The 10,994-nt window shown below is 39.3% G+C and overlaps 1 protein-coding gene across 1 annotated transcript in view; it reads left to right on the forward strand.

Annotated features, from left to right (window-relative positions):
* The first annotated feature begins 2,349 nt into the window (after positions 1-2,349).
* LOC106062333 (aminopeptidase N-like) overlaps positions 2,350-10,994 on the forward strand; it is a 72,437-nt gene continuing 63,792 nt past the window's right edge. Inside the window, exon 1 of the mRNA XM_056011825.1 lies at positions 2,350-2,585. The gene's annotated coding sequence lies outside the window, so the exon portion shown is untranslated. The remainder of the gene's footprint in view (positions 2,586-10,994) is intronic.

Below are 10,994 nucleotides of genomic sequence, written 5' to 3' on the forward strand. Positions count from 1 at the left end.
GATAATGAAAGAGACACAGAGAGAGAGAGAGAGAGAGAGAGAGAAAGAAAGAGAGAGAGAAGCAAGAGAGGGGAGAGAGAGAGAGGGAGAGAAATATAGTGTGAGAGAACGAGAGAGAAAGAGAGAGAGAGAGAGAAGCAAGAGAGGGGGGAGAGAGAGAGGGAGAGAAATATAGTGTGAGAGAAAGAGAGAGTGAGAGAAGCAAGAGAGGGGGGGGAGAGAGAGAGGGAGAGAAATATAGTGTGAGAGAACGAGAGAGAAAGAGAGAGAGAGAGAAGCAAGAGAGGGGGAGAGAGAGAGAGGGAGAGAAATATAGTGTGAGAGACCGAGAGAGAAAGAGAGAGAGAGAGAGAAGCAAGAGAGGGGGGAGAGAGAGAGAGGAGAGAAATATAGTGTGAGAGAACGAGAGAGAAAGAGAGAGAGAAGCAAGAGAGGGGGGAGAGAGAGAGAGGGAGAGAAATATAGTGTGAGAGAACGAGAGAGAAAGAGAGAGAGAGAGAAGCAAGAGAGGGGGGAGAGAGAGAGAGGGAGAGAAATATAGTGTGAGAGACCGAGAGAGAAAGAGAGAGAGAGAGAAGCAAGAGAGGGGGGAGAGAGAGAGAGGGAGAGAAATATAGTGTGAGAGAACGAGAGAGAAAGAGAGAGAGAGAGAAGCAAGAGAGGGGGGAGAGAGAGAGAGAGGGAGAGAAATATAGTGTGAGAGAACGAGAGAGAAAGAGAGAGAGAGAGAAGCAAGAGAGGGGGGAGAGAGAGGGAGAGAAATATAGTGTGAGAGAACGAGAGAGAAAGAGAGAGAGAGAGAAGCAAGAGAGGGGGGAGAGAGAGAGAGGGAGAGAAATATAGTGTGAGAGAACGAGAGAGAAAGAGAGAGAGAAGCAAGAGAGGGGGGAGAGAGAGAGAGGGAGAGAAATATAGTGTGAGAGAACGAGAGAGAAAGAGAGAGAGAGAGAGAAGCAAGAGAGGGGGGAGAGAGGGAGGGAGAGAAATATAGTGTGAAAGACCGAGAGAGAAAGAGAAAGAGAGAGAAGCAAGAGAGGGGGGAGAGAGAGAGGGAGAGAAATATAGTGTGAAAGACCGAGAGAGAAAGAGAAAGAGAGGAAGAAAACGACGAAGGGAAGAAAAAGATAGTGAAAAAGATTGCACCACAGAGAGTGAGTAAAGAAGAGCTAACGAGGCAGAAAGAGAGTGAATGAAAATGAGAAACAGAAGAAAAAAAGGGGGGAGGGGGAGGTGAGGGATGGCAAATGAAAAAATGAAAACAAAAAAATTAGAAAATGATTTGGAGAGAGATAGAGTAAGAAAGATCAAGATTGAAAGAAAGAGTGAAAAAAAAAGATAGGGAAAGAAAAAAGCAAAGAGAGAGAGAGATAAAGAAAGAGAGAGAGAAAGAGAGAGAGAGAGAAAGAAAGAGAGGGAGAAATAGAGCTTTGTAAAAAGTTACTTATGATAGAATTCATAACACAGAAATGTAAAGTTCCCCTTTCAGACCCTTCGATCTATGGGGCAGATGATGTTAAGGTCATCTGTTTCTATGACCAACTGTGTCTTGTGGCCAGCACACACACATAAATAGGTTTTAATTTTTAAGGTATCCATTAGAGTTGGGTGGACTCAAGGGCGCCCTAAAAATCACGAAATTCAAAATCTCAGTCTTTACTGAGATTCGAACCCAGGACCCCAGGTTCGGGAGCCAAGCGCTGAACCACTCAGCGCCACCATTTTTCAACATCAATTTTTCCAAGCCCACCCAACTCTAAAGGGTACTTGACTTAAGTTCGATAAAGTAAACGCGGTTGGTCGTTGTGCTGGCCATATGACACCCTCGTTAACCTTGCCGACACAGAAACAGATGACCTTTACATCATCTGACGTATACACCGTATGGTCTGAGCTTTACTTTACATTTACAAGACGGGAAAGAGGGGAGGTAATGTTTTTTTTAAAGAACATTTAACACCATCAAAACTTTTGCATAAAGCCAAAGCCTTTATTTTTTTTTTACATAATCGCGCAGCTATAGTTGAAAAATCTGGCACGTACTGTTTAGTGCTGGGTCCGGAACAAGTCAACAATAGTCCACAGTAAGTTACTGTTAACTGACTCTATCATCTACACCCAAGCCTAATCGCAGAGAACCATTGCTTGCTATTTTAAGACAAACATATCAAATTAAGAAATGAATTTCCCACACCCACGCAAACTTGTTCTTTTCTTAACACAATAGACAAAAGATCATGTAAGGAGATATTTAGCCATTTGTGTGTTCCGCCATTCTCTGTCTATGCTGCTGACACATATCGAAACAAGAGAAAGCTGGATAAAAAAAAATTAAAGTTCTGTTGTGAGTTGCATGGGGGCACAGTATTTTAAATCTAGGTTTTTAGAACGACGTCTTGAGTTTTATGTCTCATTACAAAACAATTGGTTTAAACGTAAAAAGGGAGATAACAAACACAATGTCTAGGCGCCTAGAATTCGCACTGTACATATAATCTATTGTAAGCTATTGTATAACACGTGGGTGTGGATTTATATATGATACTCTCCTTTTGTATTTGGATATAAGAAACTTCCTGTAGAGTAAGGTAAGATTTCCTTGGTATTCTATTATGCAGATTTAAACATATATAAGAATATGACTGAAGTAACACCTTTAGTAAAATCACTAAATTTAGAGAGCCTTCAGGATAGAAGATGTAATGGTAGAGAAGCAACTATAAACAAAAAACAACGTTACAAAGACAGTGTTGAAACATAAACTCAAAATCGGCCCCCCGAAGTGGTCCACCGAGGCAGGTATAAAGGAAGACTTCAATATTTACAGAAATAATATCAGAATGAAATTCTATCAGAAGTGGTCCACCCAGGCAGGTAAAAAGACAGGTATCAATATTTTCAGAAAGAACATCAGAATTAAATTCGATTAATGACAAATGACTGAGAAGAATGGAGAAAGAAGGTTGACAGATCTTGTGTGGTGCCCCAGCGGTCCAGCTAACCAAAGGATAGGTGAAAATGAATGTGATGTTAAATGTGAACCTGGCCTAACTGGTCTTATAATGAATATCCAATTGATTAAATTACTGTGAAAATGGTCATTCTCTAATTCCTCAAAAAAAAAAAAAAATTTCTTAAAAATGTTAAAAATTGTTCCTTTAGTTAATTTAAGTGTTCTGTCGTTGTATGGCACTCTTGCAGTTCACGTGATAATATGAAAAATTAGTTATTAATTGTTGTTTTAAATTGTGTCTAACTTATATGCATACTAAATAGATTTTTTCTCTTTAAAAAAAAGTTAACATTTTTGTTTCGTGTAAATGTAGTAAACAGTATGACAGAACGTATTTAACTCTTTCTCTCCGTAATTATTTACCACATTCTGGTGGAATCAACGCTGATATCGTCAGTTAGGAGAGAAAGAGTTAACTAAACAATACAAATGTAAAAAAAAAAATATTTTTTGAAAACTAATCAAAAACCGTTTGCATAAATGTGTTAAAAATATAGCAAATGGTAATTTTCCCTAGTAAAGAGCCTCCAGTGTTAGTTACTATTAATATTTAAATAGTTGTAAAAGTGGTGTATTTTTATGAAAAAACTGATTGCATAAGTGATTTAAAAAATTAGATTTTTGGCTTTTAGAAAAATTAAAAAAAAGTAGCCGTTGGATCAAAACTTTGAATGGACTAAAATATTATGACGTCGGATTTTCACTATCTTTTCTAGTTTACGAGATCTAAACGGGACGGACGGACAGACATATCAAACAAAATTAATAGCGTCTTTTCCCCTTTTCCGTTAAAAATGAACCATAATCATCAAATACCATAACAAAATCTAATAAAATACTCAGAAAGACACTAAGATAAAGGCACATTCCTCGTCCCATATGCTAGGACAAATTTGTACAAACACTCCTTCTTCCCTAGCGCTATTAGAGCATGGAATGGGTTGCCTGAGCTAGCCAGGAAAACCAGTGACTTGGCAGAATTTAAGTCATTGGTTAATATGCATGACTAAATGCATGACGCGAAGGACGTAATCATCTTCTTTTTTTTAAAGTAACGTCTGTATTATATAAGATAAGATAAGATGCGTCCTCTGTTTGTAATAGATCTAGACTAACAATAGTAAATCTTTGCGATTAGATTCATTATAATAATAATAATAATAATAATAATAATAATAATAATAATAATAATAATAATAATAATAATAATGAAAGCAATGTATAAACAACGTAAGTGTACTATAAGAATCGTTAGTCATTTCTTTCTTTAATATTGATGCACATGTCCACTAGTTTATTAACATGAATCAATAATAGAGATGGGCAGTTAATTTCGAATTGTTTGAGGGAAAATACCAGCATAACCTATTCTAATTAATGTAGCCCTTTGGGTTATATCCAACATAATCGAATCTATATCTGTTTGGAGTGAGGTGTCGGTCATGCATGTAATTGTGTGTAAATATTGGCGTGTATTTGCTTTTATTCTTAATTATCCTTCAGTTGTTGATATGCTAATCCTTGTATCATTTTTCTGACTCTGATGGGTTTAATATTTTTTTTAGCATTTCTTTGCTTTTAAGCTACAATATAAATATAATAATTGTGTAAAGTACGGATTTAATGGTGGCGTAACATAGCAAAGAATTGTTGTTGTCTTTTTTAATTTTCCTTTGTTTGAGATTTATAATCAAGGTTGGAGAGGCTCGCGAAGCTTTATTTGTACTGGGGACTATTTAAAAAAAAAAGAGAATTACTCACAGATACTATATTCTATCTTTTTTTAGTCTGTGGTGATTCTAACAGAACTGCAGGACCTCTCGGTGTCAACTGGTGAAGATTAGTTGTCCCGGGGCTTCATTGGGGGAAAAATTACCGCCAGACCACACATGCCTGTATTCATAATCTACTTATATCTAGTCCACTAAATTCATCATGAGCTCACTGCAATGCTGTTTAGCTTCAATTTTAGTTTGATGATAGGTTAACATCTGGAAGCCGGTGCAGTTCTGCCCACTTGTGGAGTTTTCTCCGATGGTGATGAGGAGAGACGGTCAGACTAACAGAGTTCCTTTGGACCTGTATACAATGGCGCCAAACTCACGTATTATCCGCAGCGTGAGAATGACTGTGTGATGTCCAGGAACATTCATTGATTAGCCCAGATTTAAGTTTATATAGTGTTGGTCATAAAAACATTAGAACAATAGGAAGTCAAGCTGATCAGTCAGCTGGTAAACGCACCAACAAAATCATAAACTATGAAAAATGTTGGATCTTCTCTCTTTCAAATGAACATTAAAAACTGATGTTGTTTTGACCACTCGCTAATGCTCCTATATCAATGACTATGACTTTATAATTGATGAACTCCAGCGGGCTTATTATAATGAACAGTGCAGGGGTGGACTGGCTATATGGGCATTCGGGCAAATGCCCGGTGTGCCGGTACCCAAATAGGCCGGTAGGACCACAGTAATCATCTTCTTTTTTGAAGTCACGTCTGTATTTTATAAGATAAGGGCGGCACGTGTTAAATTATTAAAGGTTTTATAGCAACCCCTTATAAAAGAGGCCTTCTGAGCGATGTATTTTAAACAAATATTATACAGACTCTACTAGGGCCAACTAAATCTAGTAGGCTTATCCTTTTAGGGCCTACACACTTAGCGATTAAAAGGCAGCATAAGGTCTACCGGTATATTCCTTATAAGAATTTAGTGTTCACTGTAGGCATGTGTACAGCTATCGATACATTATCAAACTTAACATAATGATTTCGAGGACAGGTAGACCTAGAATTGGATGTCCATTATATAATATACAATTTATGGGCCGATTGGGCCGGATGGTATAGAAATGCCCGGGCCGATGATGACACCCAGTCCGACCCTGCAACAGTGTAAATGATCATGAACTATATATAACTTCTCAATAACTTTAAATGCTCAACAGTAGTCTAATATAGTCTGGACGTGAATGGGTTAACCTGTTTGTCTTGTGTGATATTGTAAGTGAACGTGAAATCTGAATAAACCTCATCTTAAAAAAGTCATTAAAAAAGCAATAGGAACAAGCAAAATACAAAAAGAAAATACTTAAAAAAACATACGAAATTCAATACACAGTGTTGTATAGCACACATCTGACTACCCAGCATTAGACAATGATTCTTCCAGATATTCAGAGTAATGTAAACACTGTATCCATGAAAACTAAAAGCTTGTGATTACAATCGACTTTCTACTGAGTAGATATAAATTCATGTCTTAACAAAGGCGCCTCTAAAATCTTTGTCTCCTATGAATTTGATGTCAAACATTCAGTCGGGACAATTGCGCTGTAGGAAGTCTTCACGTTCCTGCACTTGTGACGGACAGACAGACAGACAGACAGACAATGCGTATTTAGAATATCTCAAGATTCACCTTGTGGCTCGGAACGAGAGCATTCGTCTTAGAAGACTTCAAAACTGGCCTGCAACGTCACAGCCTGTGGTCAGTGTATAACGATTGGTCTCGCTCGGAATTCTAGCAAGTTACATGGTTGACCATTCCAATGACCTGAAGTTTGAGGACCTGGTTCTCGATTACCCCATTAGGGACATGCGCACTTTATGTGTTGTGTTAGGACAGAAGAAAAACTAGTAAAGTAGCTATAGCACTTAAAACACTTAAAACACTGAAGCATAATGTACAAAAAGAACAACAAAACCTAATAAAATACCCAGAAAAACACAAAGACAGAGGCACATTTCTTATTCCATATGCTAGGACAAATTCGTGCAAGTGCTCCTTCTTCGTTAGCGCCATTAGAACAGGGAATGGGTTTCCTGAATCAGCCAAGAAAACCAACATTTTAGCAGAGTTTAAGTTACTGATCGGGACGCGTTGGCTGAGTTGTTAAGCGCTTGGCTTCCGAACCAGCGGTCCTGGTTTCGAATCTCGGTGAAGAATGGTAGTTTGAATTTCGGGATTTTTTTGGAGACCCTGAGTCCACCCAGCTCTAATGGGTACCTGACCTTAGTTGGGGAAAGTAAAGGTGGTTGGTCGTTGTGCTGGTCACATGACACCCTGCTCTTTAACCGTTGGCCATAGAAACAGATGACCTTAACATCACCTGCCCCATGGATCGCAAGGTCTGAATGGAAAACTTTTACTTTTTTTTTTTTAAGTCACTGATCAACATGCATGACTAGGCTGACACATGAAATGCTTAGGACGTAACTATCTTCTTCTTTGAAGTAACGTCAGTAATATATAAGATAAGATAAGGTTATGTTTATCTGTTGAGCACGTCTGAGAAGTATCAGGACATTGTACACTTTACTTGCTAGCGCTTGCTAGGACTCCGTGACACAGCATCGGTTTACAACTGTTCCTCAGTGTTTCTGTTTCATTCATATGTCACATGATTAGTCAGCTGATGACTAGGTTGACAACCACGCAAAGGGACATCACTCACCGCCACACAGGCAATACTTCAAACTGCCTTTATTTGTGAAGCATGTTAGTAGAAGCAGGGCCGGCCTTACAAATTGGTGAGGCCAAATTTAATGGAAGCTCGCGAGGCCCTGTTCCAATTTTTTTTTACAGTAACATTAGATATAATAAGCAGTGGCGTAGATAGGGTGGGGGGAGGCTGGGGGAGAATATGAAAATCCCCCCGGGCCCCCACTTGAGGGGGGCCCAAATTAGTGTTTTTTACATTAAAAATTAAGTATTACGCATCGTTTGGCGGCCCTCTAAGAGGTCAAGCCCCCGGGCCACCAAACGATGGAAATTTCCTAACTACTCCCCTGATAATAAGATCGTTATATCAACATTTAGTTTATAACATACGTAGGAAGCAACTTAAATGCAATAGGCACCAGCGGGTTGATTTAAGTGACGTCGATCGTAGGGTACATTAAATATAGGTTATTAAGTCCTACATCTTTAAAAGTCTTTGACAAGAGCCATGTAAATGTAAATTGTGGGGCCCCTGCCTGGGCCGGCGCCCAATTTGGAACTATCGGTAAAATCGGCCGGCCCTGAGTTGAAGCATTAAGAGAAAAGTACGGATATTACGAAAAGGCTTAAAACGGAGGGAGGGAGGGAGGAGGAGTTTGAAGATTTGTTACAAGGGAGGAGGAGTTTGAAGATTTGTTACAAGGAAGGGAGGAGTTTGAAGATTTGTTACATGGGAGGGAGGGAGGAGGAGTTTGAAGATTTGTTACATGGAAGGGAGGCGTTTGAAGATTTGTTACATGGGAGGGAGGAGTTTGAAGATTTGTTACATGGGAAGGAGTGAGGAGGAGTTTGAAGATTTGTTACAAGGGAGGGAGGGAGTTTGAAGATTTGTTACAAGGGAGGGAGGGAGGAGGAGATTGAGATTTGTTACAAGGGAGGAGGAGTTTGAAGATTTGTTACAAGGGAGGAGGAGTTTGAAGATTTGTTACAAGGGAGGAGGAGATTGAGATTTGTTACAAGGGAGAGAGGATGAGTTTGAAGATTTGTTACAAGGGAGAGAGGAGGAGTTTGAAGATTTGTTACAAGGGAGAGAGGAGGAGTTTGAAGATTTGTTACAAGGGAGAGAGGAGGAGTTTGAAGATTTGTTACAAGGGAGGGAGGATGAGTTTGAAGATTTGTTACAAGGGAGAGTGGATGAGTTTGAAGATTTGTTACAAGGGAGAGTGGATGAGTTTGAAGATTTGTTACAAGGGAGGGAGGATGAGTTTGAAGATTTGTTACAAGGGAGAGTGGATGAGTTTGAAGATTTGTTACAAGGGAGAGTGGATGAGTTTGAAGATTTGTTACAAGGGAGAGTGGATGAGTTTGAAGATTTGTTACAAGGGAGAGTGGATGAGTTTGAAGATTTGTTACAAGGGAGAGTGGATGAGTTTGAAGATTTGTTACAAGGGAGAGTGGATGAGTTTGAAGATTTGTTACAAGGGAGAGTGGATGAGTTTGAAGATTTGTTACAAGGGAGAGTGGATGAGTTTGAAGATTTGTTACAAGGGAGGGAGGGAGGAGTTTGAAGATTTGTTACAAGGGAGAGAGGATGAGTTTGAAGATTTGTTACAAGGGAGGGAGGGAGGAGTTTGAAGATTTGTTACAAGGGAGAGAGGATGAGTTTGAAGATTTGTTACAAGGGAGGAGGAGATTGAGATTTGTTACAAGGGAGAGAGGATGAGTTTGAAGATTTGTTACAAGGGAGAGAGGAGGAGTTTGAAGATTTGTTACAAGGGAGAGTGGATGAGTTTGAAGATTTGTTACAAGGGAGGATGAGTTTGAAGATTTGTTACAAGGGAGGATGAGTTTGAAGATTTGTTACAAGGGAGGATGAGTTTGAAGATTTGTTACAAGGGAGGAGGAGTTTGAAGATTTGTTACAAGGGAGGAGGAGTTTGAAGATTTGTTACAAGGGAGGGAGGGAGGAGGAGATTGAGATTTGTTACAAGGGAGGAGGAGTTTGAAGATGTGTTACAAGGGAGGAGGAGTTTGAAGATTTGTTACATGGGAGGGAGGAGTTTGAAGATTTGTTACATGGGAGGGAGGGAGGAGGAGTTTGAAGATTTGTTACATGGGAAGGAGGGAGGGAGGAGTTTGAAGATTTGTTACAAGGGAGGAGGAGTTTGAAGATGTGTTACAAAGAAGGGAGGAGTTTGAAGATTTGTTACATGGGAGGGAGGGAGGAGGAGTTTGAAGATTTGTTACAAGGGAGGAGGAGTTTGAAGATTTGTTACAAGGGAGGAAGAGTTTGAAGATTTGTTACATGGGAAGGAGGGAGGGAGGAGTTTGAAGATTTGTTACAAGGGAGGAGGAGTTTGAAGATTTGTTACATGGGAAGGAGGGAGGGAGGAGTTTGAAGATTTGTTACAAGGGAGGAGGAGTTTGAAGATGTGTTACAAAGAAGGGAGGAGTTTGAAGATTTGTTACATGGGAGGGAGGGAGGAGGAGTTTGAAGATTTGTTACATGGGAGGGAGTGAGGAGGAGTTTGAAGATTTGTTACAAGGGAGGGAGGAGTTTGAAGATTTGTAACGTAACACAACAAAAAAAAAATATTTAAATGAAATAACAGGCCCCTTGTCTTTTGCGGGTCCTAGTTTCCGTGCGTCCCACTTTCGTGGAAAGCCAATATCACTTGTTTCAAAACAAACATTAATGACAAAAATACTTCCGGGGTTTTCCGTCGGACTCCCGATGTAAATGTACTGTAAAAAAAGCTGAATACGTCATCAACGTGCCAAAAGTCGATTCTTTTTCCATCATTTCTATCGATATCATGATGAAAATTGTGATTGGAAAAAAATGATAATAAATATGCCTTTTGTGAAATTAAAATTTTCTTTTGTTACTCTAGCATGGGGATTTGGGGATTGAGTCTAGTTACGATTTGTTACAAAGTGGGCACGAGGGTAAAGAAATGTGATTTTTGGCGTTACGTCATAGTCAAACGTTTTCTAATGCAAAGTAATGAACCATCTGAAGTAGTGTTGTGACACGGTCACTATGTACGGTCAACCGTGACACACGGTCAAGTGTTGGGTATCGGAGAGTTAGGGGACTTGCAGGAAGTGACGAGTGTGTTGAGAATATGCACAAGGAAGTCATCTAGTGGAGTTGGTCATCTGTAGATAATGTGAGCCTTGTAAATATGTTATATTCGAAGGCTGCACAGTAAAAGGAAGTTTATACTGTTATGACATGATTAGGAATTAGTTATTTGTTTCGGAAATAAGGGGAAAGTTTTAATTAGCGACAAGTGACGGGACAGATCTTTAAAAAATAAGAACGCTCTAAGTGACGCTAAAAGGAAGACGCTTCTTGTAGAGTAGTAGACTTGAGTACGACATAACTGACATCGGACGATTCCCTTCTTAAGTATTAAACATATTTGTAGAACAACATCAGCGTCGACTACATATTTTGATTGTTTCGGCCTTTCACCGGTGTTACTGAAGTAGTTGAGTTCAGCGTTACTTCCAGTCAGATCTACACTA

The sequence above is a fragment of the Biomphalaria glabrata genome, chromosome 15, assembly GCF_947242115.1.
Source record: "Biomphalaria glabrata chromosome 15, xgBioGlab47.1, whole genome shotgun sequence".
NCBI lineage: Eukaryota > Metazoa > Mollusca > Gastropoda > Planorbidae > Biomphalaria > Biomphalaria glabrata.